The 18,883-nt window shown below is 51.0% G+C and overlaps 1 long non-coding RNA gene across 1 annotated transcript; it reads right to left on the bottom strand.

Moving 5' to 3' along the window:
• Nucleotides 1-8,721: 8,721 nt before the first annotated feature.
• LOC142310024 (uncharacterized) lies at nucleotides 8,722-12,107 on the bottom strand. Its single transcript, XR_012754060.1, has 4 exons — nucleotides 12,024-12,107; nucleotides 10,844-10,951; nucleotides 9,316-9,379; nucleotides 8,722-9,208 (listed from the first exon to the last, which is right to left on the bottom strand). It is a non-coding gene; the product is annotated as an uncharacterized LOC142310024 (long non-coding RNA).
• Between the last annotated feature and the right edge of the window lie 6,776 nt (nucleotides 12,108-18,883).

Raw genomic sequence — 18,883 nt, 5'->3', positions numbered from 1 at the left:
TTTATATATTAAAGTTGGACTGTTCAATACTAGGCCTTAGTGTTTTTGGTTTTTTTTTAAACTGAAGGGTATATTTATTAGATTAGTGGATGTTTTTTACATTATACTTTCGTCAACTATTTTTCAGAAATTATCTGTTTCAGGTGTTTGACACATGACCTGTCACATGACCATGGGTTAGGGATGGGGGGCCCACAGGTCCTGAACAGCTCGGGGCCCTGGTTACCCTTAATCTGCCCCTGCATGTGACTCATTACTGTTACAAGGGCTTAGGTGTGAATGGGGGGCAGGGGTGTTACATTTGGTGTTATCTCTCACACACACTCTCATACTCGTCACTTGATGTTCAACATGGCTCCTCATGGCAAATAATTCTCTCAGGATCTGAAAAAAGGAATCGCTGCTCTACATAAAGATTGCCGAGGCTATAAGAAGATTGTCACAACCCTGACACTGAGCTGCAGCATGGTGGCCAAGACCATACAGCGGTATAACCAGACAGGATCCACTCAGAACAGGCCTCATCATGCTCAACCACAGCTGAGTGCATGAGCTCAGCATCTTAGCCAGAGGTTGTCTGTTCAAAATAGACGTGAGTGCTGCCAGCATTGCTGCAGAGGTAACATGGGTGGGGGTCCGCCTGTCAGTGTGTAACGGGGTGCCAGGGGTGCCTCCGGGGTTGTAGTCGTGGCACTTGCTATCAGGCTTACCCCTGGCTCCGCCGTCACTTTGGGGACAGGAGATGTCTTGGTGGGGCAGAGTGTGGTGGTGCAGATGTCGTCCGACGTATAAACACTCTCCAGGCATGCTTTGTTGCAAATAAAAGACATTCTTTATTTTCACAAAATAAACCGGCAGTTGCAGATGACTTCACGTTGTTCTTCCTTAGCTGGGGAAAAAGCCTGCCCTGACGTTCTCTCCAGTGGGGATGTGCCCGGCTACTCTTCTTCACCCGGCTCCCACTATGGCTACACACAAACCGGACCTACACCAGTCTGCTTCGCTCTCGAGATACCGTCCTCTCCTGTTCTCTCCGGCTTCCCAATTCTTCCAGCTCCCACACTCTGCCCCGGCTCTGCTCTCCTTCTCCTGTCCCGGACACACTGCCTTCTCCCTCGCACTTTTACTAACACTACTCCTCCCTCCCCTTGCTTCTGCCGGCTCCTCCTCTCCACTGTGGTGACATCCGTCCCACCTGGCCACTAGGGGGACCCACTAACACAATACAATAATAATAAAAACATTTTTATTAATAACAGCATTCCGGGTAAACTATGCTTCCTTTGTAAGGGGTCTGTCCACCCCTTACAAGTGCTCAGACCATAGACCGCACACTGCAGAGGTTACAGGGGTGGGGGTCCACCTGTCAATGCTCAGACCATACACCACACACTACAGAGGTTACAAGGGTGGGGAGGTCCACCTGACAGTGCTCAGACCATACAACACACACTGCAGAGGTTACGGGGGTGGGAGGGTCCGCCTGTCAGTGCTCAGACCATACAACGCACACTGCAGAGGTTACAGGGGTGGGAGGTCCACCTGTCAGTGCTTAGACCATACGCTGCACACTGCAGAGTGTATAGGGGTGGGAGGATATGCCTGTCAGTGCTCAGACCATATGCCGCACACTGCAGAGGTTACAGGGGTGAGGGGGTCCGCCTGTCAGGGCTCAGACCATATGCTGCACACTACAGAGGTTACGGGGGTGGAAGGGTCCGCCTGTCAGTGCTCAGACCATACAACGCACACTGTAGAGGTTACAGGGGTGGGAGGTCCACCTGTCAGTGCTCAGCCCATACAACGCACACTGGAGAAGTTACAGGGGTGGGAGTGTCCACCTGTCAGTGTTGAGACCACACCACACAGACTGCATCACATTGATCTGCATGGCTGTAGTCCCAGAAGGAAGCTTCTTTTAAAGATGATGCACAAGAAAGCCGCAGTTTACTGAAGACAAGCAGACCAATGACATGCATTACTGGAGCTCTCCTGTTGTCTGATAAGACCAAAATAAACTTATTCCTTTCAGATGGTGTCAAAGTGTGTGGCGGCTCCAGGTGAGGAATACAGTGACACATTGGTGGACAAAGACAGAAAAGGGCTCCTGTGCAAGAACAATATATGGGCCCATTGCAGTCTAAGAGCTCATTATTATGGACAATTCCACCTGCTTAGTCACACATGCTGCACCAATGATATATTCACCCCTGCTAAGACAAGTGTGTCCTGCCTACAGTCAGGAATGGTGGTAGAGGTTCATGGTTTAAGGCTGCATGAGTGCTGCGGGCTGTGTGGGCTACAGATCATTGAGGGAGCCATGAATGTCAACATGTCCTGTGACATCCTGAAGCACAGCAGGATCCCCTCCCTTCATATTCCAACATGATAATGACCCCCAAGACCCCCACTGCCTCGCTACAGAAAATGAGGGTAAAGGTGCTGGACCGGCCGAACGTCTCTAGACCTAAACCCTATGGAGCATCTGTGGGGCCTCATCAAACAAAAGGTGGAGGAGACATCTACCAGCTCCGTGATGTCATCATCGAAGAGGATCCAGAGGCTCCTTTGAAGCTCTAGTGCCCTCGAGGCCCAAGAAAGAAAAGGCTGTACTGGAAAATAATGGTGGTCACACATGCTATTCACACCAAGGGCACAATTTAGCCATGTTCACTCAGGGGTGTACTCACTTTTGGTTCCAGCGGTTTGGACATTAATGGCTGTGCGTGGAGTTATTTAGAGACCAAATTTACACGGTTATACAAGCTGCACACTGACACTGTACATTGTATCACAGGGTCAGATCTTCAGTGCTGTCCCAGGAAAAGATATAATAAAGTATTTACAAAAATGTAAAGGGTGTACTCACTTTTGTGACATACTGTCCATTACATTACAGATCCTCCTGTATTATACTCCAGAGCTGCTCTCACTATTCTGCTAGTGCAGTCACTGTGGACATACATTACTGATCTTGAGTTACCTCCTGTATTATACTCCAGAGCTGCACTCACTATTCTTCTGGTGCAGTCACTGTGTACATTCATTACTGATCCTGAGTTACTTCCTGTATTATACTCCAGAGTTGAACTCACTATTCTGCTGGTGCAGTTGTGACGCCCTGGGCAAGCCAGGGGTCACAGTTTATCACACCACCACACCCTACACCCCAGCTAGGCACACCAGCTAACCCAAAAATCCTTGTTGCCTTCCTCCAGAGGCTGATGTTCACACTAGGGGGTGGGCCAGGCGGTTGGCTCCGCCCACCGAGGAGTTCACAGCTCTGGAGGCGGGAAGAACCAGGCAGATCAGTTAGGGAGGTGAAGGAGTAAACATGGAGAACAGTTAAGGAAGTGAAAGTAGAAGGAAGTGAAGTGGTAGAGGAGCAAAGGAGAAAACTGGAGTAAAGGAGTAAAAGTGACAGTAAGAAAGCCTGAAGCTGGTCCGGGTGTGTGCCCCGGACTGAGACAGCAAGGTCAGCAGACGGCGGTGATTGTCCGCAGGGGTGACTGCTCGGGAGTTCCTGGAAGGACCGCGGACGGGTGGTGACCTGGCGGTCTGGAGCAGTGTACAAAGGACAGTCAGCACCAGGGCAGGGGCCTCTCGGACCCTGGCAAGGCTAGGAGTCGCCATAATTTGCCAAATCCGTCAGTGAAGGGGACGTCTGTCTCCCAACAACCAAGTCCCGATTGAAGGCAACAGTCCAACCAGTAAAGTAGAGACACCGCCACCGCCAGGGCACCAGTTTCTAAGGGCCAGCGCCTGCGGGCAAAGAGTAGAGCTCCTCCGGTCCAGCTTGAAGCCGGGGAGCGGGTTACCGGTGGGAACCCATCGAGACCATCAACAACATTAGGTGCAGGAAAAGGGACATCACCGTCACCTACTGGGGAAAGCAAGTGCAGCCGTCTGTGGGAACCGTCTTTCCAGCCGTGTGTTTTACCGAGAACTGTGTCAACGTCTCAGGCTGAGTGAGTACCACAGTGCCGCAAGGCACAGCGCTGCCCCCGCGTCCCTGCGCCCACCAAGCCCTGCATCTCCCACCTCATCACTGGGCCCCGGGATCACCAACCCCTACCCACGGAGGGGCAACACAACAACTTGCTGCTTCACACCATCACTCCCGGGATCCCCACACAGAGCAGCGGTGGTGTCAACAACTCACCACAACCGTGGGTGGCGTCACGGACAATAACCAATCCCTACACCAAAAATCCCCTTTCACTCACGGGCGAGGAGCGCCGCTCGAGAACCCCCGGGATCCGGCCCACCGCTCGAGCCACCACTGAGCAGCCGCAGCTGGACCCGAGCAGGGGGGTGAGCGCAGTGCTGACACCCTCCTCCCCGCCCGCGACAACTTGGCGTCACGAACAGGATCTTACCGCTCTGCCGTCTAGTAGAGGTGCGCCTTGTTACCGCCGGAGGTGTCCGGTAGAAAAATTTCAGAAGCCGCCATCTTTGGCGCGAAAAGTTCCCGCTCGAGCGTCTTCTCGAGTAGCAGAGGCGCGAAGGCCAAAACCCCGCCCCGAGAGAGGAGGGGCCGGAAAGAGCTAAGGGGGACGGAAACAAGATGTGTGCGCCCGCTGGAGGAGCGGCGGTCGCAGCCGCAGTGGCACCCGCGGATGGGAATGGGCCTGCCCAGGCACCGGTTGCGCTCACGGGAGGGGCCGCGGCCCCCGCGCTCGCTCAGGTGATGCCGTTCTCCTTGCCCTATGCGCCCGGAGCTGCCTGGCTACCGCAGTATGACGGGAAACCTGATGCTTTACAGGTCTTCCGGAAAAAGCTTAACCCGTTGCTAGAACTGTACCCCCTGACCGATAAGCAACGTGCGGCGGTAGTGCTGGGCCAGTTAACCGGCACGGCTGAGCAGGAGGCGGAGACCTGGGCCGAGGGGGACCGGCTCTCTGTAGCCACCATCTTTGAGAAGCTACAGACTGCCTTTGAGACCCGGACTGAAGCTGAGCTGAGGATGCAGTTTTACCAGTGCCGGCAACGGGCTGTGGATAGCATTCGGGACAATGCTTTACGTCTGCAGACCGCCCTCCGCACGCCAAAACGGGTGAATCCTATCAATGAGGCCGATAGCAACAAGATGTTACTAGAGCAATTTGTGCAGGGGATGAGATCCCCTGAGGATCGCAAGCAACTCCGGCTGTGGGCCCTGGAACACCCTGATGTGGACTTTGCTGTGTTAAAGGAACGGGCCATTAAAGCACTACAGCCCCCAGCTGCAGAAGTCCGGGAACCCGCCCCGTGGCCCGTCGAGACGGCCCCCGTTGTGGCGGCCCCTGCCCTACCAACCTCTCCAATACCTGCAGCCCCAAGCAGCACAGTGGAAGAACTGGCAGCCCAGGTCCGTCGCATGGACGGAGACCTCGCCAAGATCCTTGCTGCACTACAACCTCTGACCAGATCTCAGCCTCCAGCACAGATACAGCTTGCTGACAGCCCCGAGGATGTTCCCTGGATGCAGCGGAGAAGTGCTAATAACCCGCGGAGCAGACCTCCAATCTGCTACAAGTGCCGTAAGCCTGGTCATTACTTCCGACAGTGCCCGTTAAACGAGCAACCCCTGGGGCCCCGGGCCAATCCTCAGGAGTAGAACATCGTGGCCCCCCGGACTGGCGGGACCGATATATCGGGGCCCGCCCCATCATCCCCGTGGCTGTGGACGGCATACCAGTGATGGCTCTCTTGGACACTGGATCACAGGTAACCACCATACCATACACGTTGTACCAGCGGTATTGGGGAATAGACAAGCTGGCACCCCCAGATAATAGTATAACGCTAATTGCTGCTAATGGACTCCCATTGACCCAGGTGGGGTATAAACAGGTGGCTATGACAGTGGGGCAAGCTGAACTGCAACACCAGGGTATGATTGTGATCATGAATGAACCCAGTGATCATAACCCGAAGATAGTGCTGGGAACCAATGTGATGGAGCACTGCATGGCTGATGTGTTGACCCTATTGCAACAGCTAGCCGCCACAGCGGCGGGGAGCCGGCAGAGAGCTGTGCAGCGTGAGATCCGAGCTCTGATGTACCGCCAGCATGTAAGCTCAACAGGAGGGGAGATTGGTGGAGTGAGAGTGATGGATGTTGCTCCATTGACTGTGCCCCCTCGGAGTGAGATGATGATTTGGTGTAGGGCAGCAGTAGGGCCTCAGGGGCGTGACTACCCTGCTATGATGGAGCCCATGCCCTCCGAGCACTGGCCCACTGTAATGGCCGCCCGAGGGGTGGTGGAAGTAAAGAAGGGGAGAGTGTCTGTGAGGGTGTTGAACTGTGGAGAGGAAGAAGTCAGGCTTCCCCGGTATGCCACCATTGCCAAGCTGCTCACCCTGGATCCCCACACCATCACCGAAGCCAGTCCCTCAGTCTCCCCACCTAACACCAGCACTTCCCCGCCTCAAGGGGTGGTAAAGGAGTGGCATCAACAGCTACACGTGGGTACTGACGATACTCCTACACACCACAAAGCAGGGGTGTACAGGGTGGTGCAGGAGTATGAACAGGTTTTCAGTAAACATCCACTAGACTTTGGGCAGATCAAAGGGGTCCAACACCACATCCCCACCGGTGAACACCCCCCTATCAAAGAGAGGTACAGGCCTATTCCCCCTGCACATTACCAGTGTGCCAAAGACATGTTGAGGAATATGAAGGAGGCAGGGGTTATTCGGGACAGCTGTAGTCCCTGGGCCGCTCCGTTGATACTGGTCAAGAAGAAGGATGGTACCATGCGGATGTGTGTGGACTACCGGAAGATTAATCAGATAACCCATAAAGATGCCTACCCACTGCCTCGTATTGAAGAGTCTTTGGCCGCACTGAGAACTGCAAATTACTTCTCTACCCTTGACCTCACCAGCAGGTACTGGCAGGTGGCCGTGGCCCCGGAAGACCGGGAGAAAACCGCCTTCAGCACTCCGATGGGGCTCTGTGAATTCAATAGTATGCCATTCGGGCTGTGCAACGCCCCAGGAACCTTCCAACGGCTGATGGAGTGCTGTCTGGGACACCTAAACTTCGAGACCATCCTATTGTACTTGGATGACGTGATTGTTTACTCCCAGACGTATGAAACCCATCTGGAGCACCTGGCCGAGGTGTTCGCGTCCCTTGCCAAATACGGGATGAAATTGAAGCTTTCTAAGTGTCACCTGCTGAAACCCAGAGTGCAATACCTGGGGCACGTGGTAAGTGCAGAAGGTGTCGGTTTCTAAGGGCCAGCGCCTGCGGGCAAAGAGTAGAGCTCCTCTGGTCCAGCTTGAAGCCGGGGAGCGGGTTACCGGTGGGAACCCATCGAGACCATCAACAACATTAGGTGCAGGAAAAGGGACATCACCGTCACCTACTGGGGAAAGCAAGTGCAGCCGTCCGTGGGAACCGTCTTTCCAGCCGTGTGTTTTACCGAGAACTGTGTCAACGTCTAAGGCTGAGTGAGTACCACAGTGCCGCAAGGCACAGCGCTGCCCCCGCGTCCCTGCGCCCACCAAGCCCTGCATCTCCTACCTCATCACTGGGCCCCGGGATCACCAACCCCTACCCACGGAGGGGCAACACAACAACTTGCTGCTTCACACCATCACTCCCGGGATCCCCACATAGAGCAGCGGTGGTGTCAACAACTCACCACAACCGTGGGTGGCGTCACGGACAATAACCAATCCCTACACCCAAAATCCCCTTTCACTCACGGGCGAGGAGCGCCGCTCGAGAACCCCCGGGATCCGGCCCACCGCTCGAGCCACCACTGAGCAGCCGCAGCCGGACCCGAGCAGGGGGGTGAGCGCAGTGCTGACACCCTTCTCCCCGCCCGCGACACAGTCACTGTGGACATACATTACTGATCCTGAGTTACTTCCTGTATTATACTCCAGAGCTGCACTCACTATTCTGCTGGTGCAGTCACTGTGTACATACATTACTGATCCTGAGTTACCTCTTGTATTATATTCCAGAGCTGTTCTTCTGTGTGTGGGCGACACATACAAGTCACCATTTGAAGACCTGCTCTTCATAGCCTGTTGTAGACAGCCACGAGCCTCACATCGCAGGCCTGGGATCCGCAGGTTGGAGCCCCCTGGTCTACAGGAATAGTTAGGAGCGCAGGGAGCTTTCGTGCGGCCTCTTATTCTCAGTAGTGATGGGGATCGGGAGTTTGAGCCTCCACCAGTTACACTTCTATGGATGATCTACTAGACAAGTAATGTTCACCATGAAGACCAGCCCTGCCCGTGTGTTACTGTGTAATATGGAGGTCATGCAGCAGTCCTCCGCTTCACACCTCCTAATACTGGAAAGACATTGATAAGCGGAGCTCTCATGTGGTTTCTGGCCATTTCTGCCTGTAATAACATCTAATCTTTGGTGGGTTTTGTAGCAGAAACTCGGGGTCTGATGGGATGAATCCGATTATTATCAGGCAGGAGCCATGAACTCGAAGTCTGAGGGAAGAAAATCATGGCCGATCATAAAACCTGTGATCAGTATATACAATATATTATGCGGCATCTACTCTATATACAGAACATGGGTATGGCAGCTGGGAACAAGCGGAGGGTAAATATATAAAAGACTAACTCTATTACTATACTGCACCCCAAATATCCTGGGGTCACCACCTTCCATACTAAATATAGTCAGGATGAAGGAGACTCGTACACACGGCCGGTTATAATAATAATAATATAATTTATTCACTTATATGGCGCTATTAATTTCGCAGTGCTTTACATACATTGGGAATATTGTAAGGTCCCTATCAATATGTCTTTGGAGTATGGGAGGAAACCGGAGACCCCGGAGGAAACCCACGCAAACACGAGGAGAACATACAAACTCCTTGGAGATGGTGTCCTTGGTGGGATTTGAATCCAGGACCACAGCTCTGCAAGACTGCAGTGCTAACCACTGAGCCACCATAAGATTGCAGTGCTAACCACTGAGCCACCGTGCCGCCCATGTGCTGGATAATGGCAGCATGTGCCGTAGATGGTGGTGGACGCAGCAGAAGAGTCACTTACTCTGTGATTACATCTGACTGCGGAAAGTAACGAGAAGAGAGACCTCGTACCGAGGAGCGTCATCTGCTCCTGACATGGCGGCCGCCACATCATTGACTTGTCATAGTCGTCTTCCCCAGCCGTACCCCATCTTCATTGTGGGGGCATAGCGGGCCCCCCGCTCTGGAGCAGTGATCTGTAGAAAAAGGAAACAGAACTGGTCATGGAGCAGCCGAATATTACATATCAGAGAGGGGCACACGATTTACTCCCGGTCACTACCAGTTATTATATTCATCTTACCTGGAAAATATTTGGGTCCATGGGTCCCGCGTTTTGGGGGTTGCTCTTGTTCTTGTTCACACCCCTGTGTACAAAATAACAGAAAACACTTTATAATTCTGCATAAATTAATCTCATGGTATTTATTTCCAGGATAATCTTCACCCTTGTGTCGGCACAATGTGGCGTCATGGCCGCTGTTATTATCAGCTAAATATAAAAAATAGCAACAAAAAGAGGACAATGTCCTCCAAAAATTAAGTATTACTCACAGCAAGTTGGGCTGTAGTGTGTACATCGCCCAGGCCAAAAGCTAATGCTCTACCAGGATACAGCTAAACCCCCACTAATGTGGAAGCGTCACAGGTGCAGGAGAAGCAGATCACACACACACCTCCATGGAATGGAGGGGAGGCGAATGCTAGATGATAAAACTGCACACAAGTGGCTTGCATAGAGCGCTGTTCACATGCAGATGGCACAGTCACAAACCCGCAGCCTATTAGGTGACGCCCTTCTATTAGATCAGGCGGGCTGCCAAGCCGTACCCCACTGTGTATCATGCACGGACAGACACTCTACATTGCAAGGCCCAACAGAAAGGGGCCTGGCTGTATCCTGTACAAACAAAAAAATATGAGGTTTTTGTTGGTATTTATGGCCATAAAACGTAAGCCTACACCCTCGTCACGGGACCTCATGTCTGTAGGTCCCTACACTAAATATAAAAAATAGCAACAAAAAGAGTTGGCAGCCCGCCTGATCTAATAGAAGGGCGTCACCTAATAGGCTGCGGGTTTGTGACTGTGCCATCTGCATGTGAACAGCGCTCTATGCAAGCCACTTGTGTGCAGTTTTATCATCTAGCATTCGCCTCCCCTCCATTCCATGGAGGTGTGTGTGTGACCTGCTTCTCCTGCACCTGTGACGCTTCCACATTAGTGGGGGTTTAGCTGTATCCTGGTAGAGCATTAGCTTTTGGCCTGGGCGATGTACACACTGCAGCCCAACTTGATGTGAGTAATACTTAATTTTTGGAGGACATTGTCCTCTTTTTGTTGCTATTTTTTATATTTAGTGTAGGGACCTACAGACATGAGGTCCCGTGACGAGGGTGTAGGCTTACGTTTTATTGCCTTAAATACCAACAAAAACCTCATATTTTTTTGTTTGTACAGGATACAGCCAGGCCCCTTTCTGTTGGGCCTTGCAATGTAGAGTGTCTGTCCGTGCATGATACACAGTGGGGTACGGCTTGGCAGCCCGCCTGATCTAATAGAAGGGCGTCACCTAATAGGCTGCGGGTTTGTGACTGTGCCATCTGCATGTGAACAGCGCTCTATGCAAGTCACCAGTGTGCAGTTTTATCATCTAGCATTCGCCTCCCCTCCATTCCATGGAGGTGTGTGTGTGATCTGCTTCTCCTGCACCTGTGACGCTTCCACATTAGTGGGGGTTTAGCTGTATCCTGGTAGAGCATTAGCTTTTGGCCTGGGCGATGTTATTATCAGCTCCTGACATTAATCACATTACACACTGAGGATCTTACCTTATGTGAGGTTTTGTGGTCGCACGATGTGACCTGTCTCTGGTCGGGAGTCACCGCTGAGACGAGGAGAGGGTTGGACTCTGCGCCTCGCTTTGTCCATTACAGATTCTGGTGAAACAGAAAACAAAAATATATTTATAGAGAAAGTGACAGAACATCAGTATACAATGAGGATTCAAAGAGACAGAGACTTCAACATATCTGACAGGAAACCTGTTCTTACACATAGCAACCAATCACAACACAGCTTTCATTCTACCAGAGATGTTTAAGGTCTTTACATGAATGTAACACCCAGTGGCGAAACTACAGTTTGATGGGCCCTGATTCAAAATTTGGCCCTGCCCCCCCCCCCAGGTTTCCTATGTTCTGCTATGCATCTTTCCCTCACAACTCGGCTTTGCCATGCTCTGTTATACATCTTTCCCTCGACACCCTGCTTTTCCATGTTCTGCTATACATCTCTCCCTCAGCTGCCAGCTTTCCTATGATATCAGAGCATTGGAAAGCTGGGTTCTGAGAGAAAGATGTATAGCAGAGCATGGAAAGCTGGGTTCTGAAAGAAAGATGTATAGCAGAGCATGGAAAGCTGAGTGAGGAGGGTTGAAGTCTCTTTCCCTCAGCAACCAGCTTTCCCATCCGATGCTTGTATCTTTGTTTGCCATCCTCATATATGTGTCCACATCCTGTTATTATATGGCCCCATCATGGTATTATAGGGCCCCATCCTGGTATTATATGGCACCACATCCTGGTATTGCATGGCCCCCATCCTGATATTACATGACCCTCATCCTGGTATTACTTGGCCCCCATCCTGGTATGATATGACCCCCCCATCTTGGTATTATATGGCCCCCATCCTAGTATTACGTGGCCCCATCCTGGTATTATATGGCCCTCATCCTGTTATTTCATGGCACTCATCCTGGTATTACATGGCCCCCATCATGGTATTAGATGGCCCCCATCCTGGTATTATGTGGCCCCATCCTGATATATTATGGCACCCATTCTGGTATTACATGGCCCTCATCCTAATGTAATATAGTTCTGCCCCTGATGTGACACCTGTCCTCTGATTGTCCCTATGTTCACAGCAAAGGAATCTTACTGGAAAGTTATATATAATGAGAGGATATGACAATACAAATTATTAATCCTGTAAGAAGGAACTTACGTGATTTAGTGTTTGCTGAGGGCGTCCATTGTGATCAATCTCTGGGCCTCCATGACAGTGAATTTACTCTTTGTCCTCTTTTTCTAATACAAAATAAAAACAATGACGATCAGACGCCCCCAATAATGGCAGCACCCCCCCTCCCCAGCCACCATATTTCTACATTTGCTATATATAGGCATAATGGAAATTCCATGGTTACTTAAGGTGGCTTTACACACTGCAACATCGCAAACGACATCGCTGTAACGTCACCGGTTTTGAGACGTAATAGCGACCTCCCCAGCGACATTGCAGTGTGTGAAACACATCAGCGACCTGGCCCCTGCTGTGAAGTTGCTGATCGCTACAAATCGTTCAGGACCATTCTTTGGTCCTTTTTTTCCCGCTGTGCAGCAAAGTCTCAGTGTGTAAAGGGGACTTAAAACACTGGAAACGAGTGATGTGTCACAATATCTGTCAATCACTATTCTCTGTCAGTCGGTCTCTCCCTCTCGGTCTCTATTCTCTCTCTGTCGGTCCGTCACTATCTCTGTCCCTCTCTCACAGTCTGTTGGTCATTTTCCCCTCCTCTCTCATACTCACCGATCCCCGGCGCGGCGCTGCACGGCATTCACACTGCTGTGGCGGCTTTTCCTCTTTTGAAAAAGCCGGCCGCTCATTAAACAATTTCGTATTCCCTGCTTTCCCCGCCCACAGGCGCCTATGATTGGTTGCAGTGAGACACGCCCCCACTCTGAGTAACAGGTGTCTCACTGCACCAAGTCACAGCAGCCGGTGGGCGGGTCTATACTGTGCAGTGAAATAAATAATTAAATAATTAAAAAAAACGGCGTGCGGTCCCCCCAATTTTAATACCAGCCAGATAAAGCCATACGGCTGAAGGCTGGTATTCTCAGGATGGGGAGCTCCACGTTATGGGGAGCCCCCCAGCCTAACAATATCAGTCAGCAGTCGCCCAGAATTGCCGCATACATTATATGCGACAGTTCTGGGACTGTAGCCGGCTCTTCCCGATTTGCCCTGGTGCGTTGGCAAATCGGGGTAATAAAGGAGTTATTGGCAGCCCATAGCTGCTAATAAGTCCTAGATTAATCATGTCAGGCGTCTCCCCGAGAAACCTTCCATGATTAATCTGTAAATTACAGTAAATAAACACACACACCCGAACAATCCTTTATTAGAAATAACAAACACAAACACATTCCCTCATCACCAATTTAATAAGCCCCAAAAAGCCCTCCTTGTCCGGCGTAATCCACGGACCTCCAGCGTCGCTTCCAGCTCAGCTGCATGCAGGTGACAGGAGCAGCAGAATACACCGCCGCTCCTGTCACCTCCACGCAGCTAATGAAGACAGCCGCACGATCAGCTGAGCTGTCACTGAGGTTACCCGCTGTCACTAGATCCAGCAGTGGATGCAGCGGTGGCCGTGGGTAACCTCAGTGACAGCTCAGCTGATTGCGCTACTCACCGCCGCTCCGGTCAGCTCCACGCAGCAACTGAGGTGAGTAGCGCGATCAGCTGAGCTGTCACTGAGGTTACCCGCGGCCACCGCTGCATCCACCGCTGGATCCAGGTAACCTCAGTGGCAGCTCAGCTGATCGCGCTATTGCCTTCATTAGCTGCGTGGAGGTGACAGGAGCGGCGGTGTATTCTGCAGCTCCAGTCACCTCCATGCAGCAAAGCTGGATGCGACACTGGAGGTCCGTGGATTACGCCGGACAAGGAGGGCTTTTTGGGGCTTATTAAATTGGTGATGAGGGAATGTGTTTGTTATTTCTAATAAAGGATTGTTCGGGTGTGTGTGTTTATTTACTGTAATTTACAGATTAATCATGGAAGGTTTCTCGGGGAGACGCCTGACATGATTAATCTAGGACTTATTAGCAGCTATGGGCTGCCAATAACTCCTTATTACCCCGATTTGCCAACGCACCAGGGCAAATCGGGAAGAGCCGGGTACAGTCCCAGAACTGTCGCATATAATGTATGCGGCAATTCTGGGCGGCTGCTGACTGATATTGTTAGGCTGGGGGGCTCCCCATAACGTGGAGCTCCCCATCCTGAGAATACCAGCCTTCAGCCGTATGGCTTTATCTGGCTGGTATTAAAATTGGGGGGACCGCACGCCGTTTTTTTAAATTATTTAATTTTTTATTTCACTGCACAGTATAGACACGCCCACCGGCTGCTGTGATTGGGTGCAGTGAGACACCTGTCACTCAGCGTGGGGGCGTGTTTCACTGCAACCAATCATAGGCGCCGGTGGGCGGGGAAAGTAGGGAATACAAAATTGTTTAATGAGCGGCCGGCTTTTTCAAAAGAGGAAAAGCCGCCGCAGCAGTGTGAATGCCGTGCAGCGCCACGCCGGGGATCGGGGATCGGTGAGTATGAGAGAGGAGGGGAAAATGACCGACAGACTGTGAGAGAGGGACAGAGATAGTAACGGACCGACAGAGAGAGAATAGAGACTGAGAGGGAGATACCGACTGATAGAGAATAGAGATTGACAGACATTGTGACACATCACTCGTTTCCAGTGTTTGACTAGCTAGGTCGTTCTGCAGGTCCGGATCGCTGTTGCGTCGTTGGCCAGGTTTGCCTGTTTGACAGCTCACCAGAGACTCACCAGAGACTTTGTAGCGATCCCTGGCAGGTTGGGATCGCTGGTGGGATCGCTGAGAATCTCAGTGTGTAAAGGGGCCTTTACCTGTGCAGGCTGGTCTGTAGGCCCAGGGTCGTGGTCAGTTGAAGGTCAAGGCAGTCATTGACTCTACATGTCGTTTATAGACATGGAGTCACTTCTGATAGACTCTACATGTTGTTTATAGACATGGAGTCACTTCTAATAGACTACATGTCGTTTATAGACATGGAGTCATTCTCAACCTTTTTTGGAAATTCGCTGATCCTGCCGTTCTGCAGGCAGGATAGTAGATGAGCTCTGATCTCCTGATGCTGGAACTGAGCTGTGGGGTCACCGCCATCTGCCAGAAACTCGTAGGCAAAAGCTGTAGCAAACACCCCGCAGTCATAGCAGTTTTTCTGCTGGTCCACATTGAGAAAGCTCAGATGTTTCAGGGGCTCATCGACCACTTCATCGTACATGTTGATAATCTGCTGACGGATGGAAGGCGACAGTTTTCTTCTATTGATGCTGTTGGCCACCAAGATTTTGCCATTTTTGAAGCAAGTAGTCAGCCAGTGCCCCCTCTCCTCATCGTAGTGGATTTGTACGGCATTCTTCAGTACGCTGCACCCTGGCACTAAAAGAACCGCCGGGGGCTGCAGGCCATCAAAACCCTCAAACTGATGCTGCAGAAGCTCCTGGGCCATGCCGATGATGTTGTCATCCAGCATGCCCGCCGGGCCTTTGCTATTCAGGATGGATAATTGCGCTGGAGACAGGTTGTCCTCCTGACTCTTGAAATCAGGCATCTCCACTGGTGGGATCTCCACTGGTGGGGTCTCCTCTGGTGGGGTCTCCTCTGGTGGGGTCTCCAAATCGTACTGAGAAAAAAAATCGCAGCATGCTGCTTTTTTGCGAGTTTCTACTGCGAGTCTCTCCAATGCAAGTCTATGGGAGCGTGTAAAAAATCGGATGTCACGGGACGGCACTCACACCATCCCAGTGACATCCGATTTTCTAAATACATTTCTCGCATGTTTCTTAAAACACTGGAAACGAGTGATGTCTCACAATGTCTGTCAATCACTATTCTCTGTCAGTCGGTCTCTCCCTCTCTATTCTCTCTCTGTCGGTCGGTCACTATCTCTGTCCCTCTCTCTCTGTCCATGTCGGTCTATCCCTCTCCCCCCCTCTCTCATACTCACTGATCCCCGATCACCAGCGCGGCGCTGCACGGCGTTCACACTGCTCCGGTGGCTTCTCCTCTTTTGAAGAAGCCGATCGCTCATTATTCAATCTTGTATTCCCTGCTTTACCCGCCCACCGGCACCTATGATTGGTTGCAGTCAGACATGCCCCCACGCTGAGTGACAGCTGTCTCACTGTAACCAATCACAGCAGCCGGTGGGCGTGTCTATGCTGAGCAGTAAAATAAATAAATAATTGAAAAAAACGGCGTGCGTTCCCCCCCAATTTTAATACCAGCCAGATAAAGCCATATGGCTGAAGGCTGGTATTCTCAGGATGGGGAGCTCCACGTTATGGGGAGCCCCCCAGCCTAACAATATCAGTCAGCAGCCGCCCAGAATTGCCGCATACATTAGATGCGACAGTTCTGGGACTGTACCCGGCTCTTCACAAATTGCCCTGGTGCGTTGGCAATCGGGGTAATAAGGAGTTAATGGCAGCCCATAGCTGCCACTAAATCCTAGATTAATCATTGCAGGCGTCTATGAGACACCTCAATGATTAACCTGTAAATTAAAGTAAATAAACACACACAGTGAAAAAATCCTTTATTTGAAATAAACAATAACAAAGACCCTCGTTCACCACTTTATTAAGTACGCAAAAAACCCATCCTTGTCCGACGTAATCTACGGAGGTCTCTCGTTGCTTCCAGCTCTGCTACATGAAGGTGACAGGAGCTGCAGAAGACACCGCCGCTACTGTCACCTGCACGCAGCAACTTAAGTGAGTATCGCGATCAGCTGATGATGTCGGTCAGGTTACTCGCAGCCACCGCTGGATCCTCCAACAGTGACAGCAAGTCGCCCGAGTGATAGCGATGAAGTCACAGGTGAGTTGCTGTCACGGGGGGGAAGATCCAGCTGGCCGCGGGTAACCTGAGTGACGGCAGCGCTAATCGCGCTGCTCAGTTCAGTCACTCAGGGGATTAGCGGTCACCGGTGAGTCCTTCACAGACAGAGCCGCGGCATGACAATGAAGTCGGGTGCAGTTCATCCGAGTTAATTCTGATCGTTAAGTCTGTGTCTGCTGTCATCTGCCATTCAGCTCTGCTACATGGCTCTGTCTGTGACTGCTGTCAGCGGCCATGTAGAAGAGCTGAATGGCAGATGACAGCTGCTGAGAAAAAAAAGGAACACACACGGATCACACACACATTGCACACGCACTGCAATCATGAGGAAAATCTCAGGATCACAGTGCAGTTGCATTGCACTCTGACCTAACGTGAACTAAAATCAGCCGAGTTTTTTTTCAGCCAACTCGGACCGATTTTACTCGCATAGATGTGTTTCCAGCCTTAGAAGAACGATATTGACGGAGAGAAGACACGAGATAAATGGGAAAAACATTTCTGTAAAGGAAAACTCATCTATTTAGATGCAGAAATTTTTCTAAAAAATCTGTAACAATTGTAAAAATAAAATGTTCATTTTTCTCTTCCACTTTCAGTTGATTTTGATAGAAATATTTTACGTTTGTTTTTTGTTGGGATTTTTTATGAATTTATATATTTTGTATTACCAGTCTATCGGTGATCTTTGTTACCTTGAACCAATGGAGGTTGTTGGATTTCCACCTCCTGCACTGAGAACACAGCATGATTGACAACACACAGCCATTAAGGTATAAACTGCTGGCAACAATAGTGAGTACATCCTTAAGTGAAAATGGCCAAATTGTGCTCAATTATCAATTTTCCCTCCCCGGTGTCATGGGACTCATTACTGTTACAAGGGCTCAAGTGTGAATGGGGGCCGGGGTGTTACATTTGGTGTTCTCTCTCACACACTTTCCCATACCGGCCACTGAAAGATCAGCATGGCTCCTCATGGCAGAGAATTCTCTGAGGACCTGAATAAAAGAATTGTTGCATTCCATAAAGATGGCCGAGGCTATAAGAAGATCGCCACCACCGTGAACCTGAGCTGCAGCACGGTGGCCAAGACCATACAGCGGAATAACCAGACAGGATCCACTCAGAACAGGCCTCACCATGGCCGACCACAGAAGCTGAAGGCATGACCTCAGCGTCATATCCAGAGGTCGTCTGTTCAGAATAGACGTATCAGTGCTGCCAGCATTGGTGCAGAGGTTACATGGATGGGGGGTCCATCTGTCAGAACTCAGACCATACGCCGCACACTGCAGAAGACACAGGTGGGGGTCCACCTGTCAGTGCTAAGACCATACACCGCACACTGCAGAGGTTAATGAGGTGGGGGTGTCCACCTGTCAGTGTTGAGACCATACCCCACAGACTGCATCACATTGATCTGCATGGCTGTCATCCCAGAAGAAAGCCTCTTCTAAAGATTTTGCACAAGAAAGCCGCAGTTTACTGAAGACAAGCAGACCAATTACATGCATTACTGGAACTCTCCTGTCTGATGAGACCAAAATAAACTTATTCCATTCAGATGGTGTCAATGTGTGTGGCGGCTCCAGGTGAGGAATACAGTGACACATTGGTGGACAAAGACAGAAAAGGGCTCCTGTGCAAGAACAATATATGGGCCCATTGCAGTCCAAGAACACATTATTGTGCACAATTCCACCTGCTTGGTCGCACATGCTGCACCAATGATATCTTCACCCCTGCTAAGACAAGTGTGTCCTGCCTACAGTCAGGAATGGTGGTAGAGGTTCATGGTTTGAGGCTGCAGGAGTGCTGCGGGCTGTGGGGGTACAGATCATTGAGGGAGCCATGTATGTCAACATGTCCTGTGACATCCTGAAGCAGAGCAAGATCCCCTCCCTTCATATTCCAACATGATAATGACCCCAAACACCTCCAAGACCCCCACTGCCTCGCTACAGAAAGTGAGGGTAAAGGTGCTGGACTGGCCGAACGTCTCCAGACCTAAACCCTATGGAGCATCTGTGGGGCCTCATCAAACAAAAGGTGGAGGAGACATCTACTAGCTCTGTAATGTCATCATGGAAGAGGATCCAGAGGCTCCTGTGAAGCTCTAGTGCC

The sequence above is a fragment of the Anomaloglossus baeobatrachus genome, chromosome 5, assembly GCF_048569485.1.
Source record: "Anomaloglossus baeobatrachus isolate aAnoBae1 chromosome 5, aAnoBae1.hap1, whole genome shotgun sequence".
In the NCBI taxonomy this organism is placed as follows: domain Eukaryota; kingdom Metazoa; phylum Chordata; class Amphibia; order Anura; family Aromobatidae; genus Anomaloglossus; species Anomaloglossus baeobatrachus.
The sequence above is the reverse complement of the archived record's forward strand: the minus strand, read 5'-3'. Positions and strand labels throughout refer to the sequence as shown.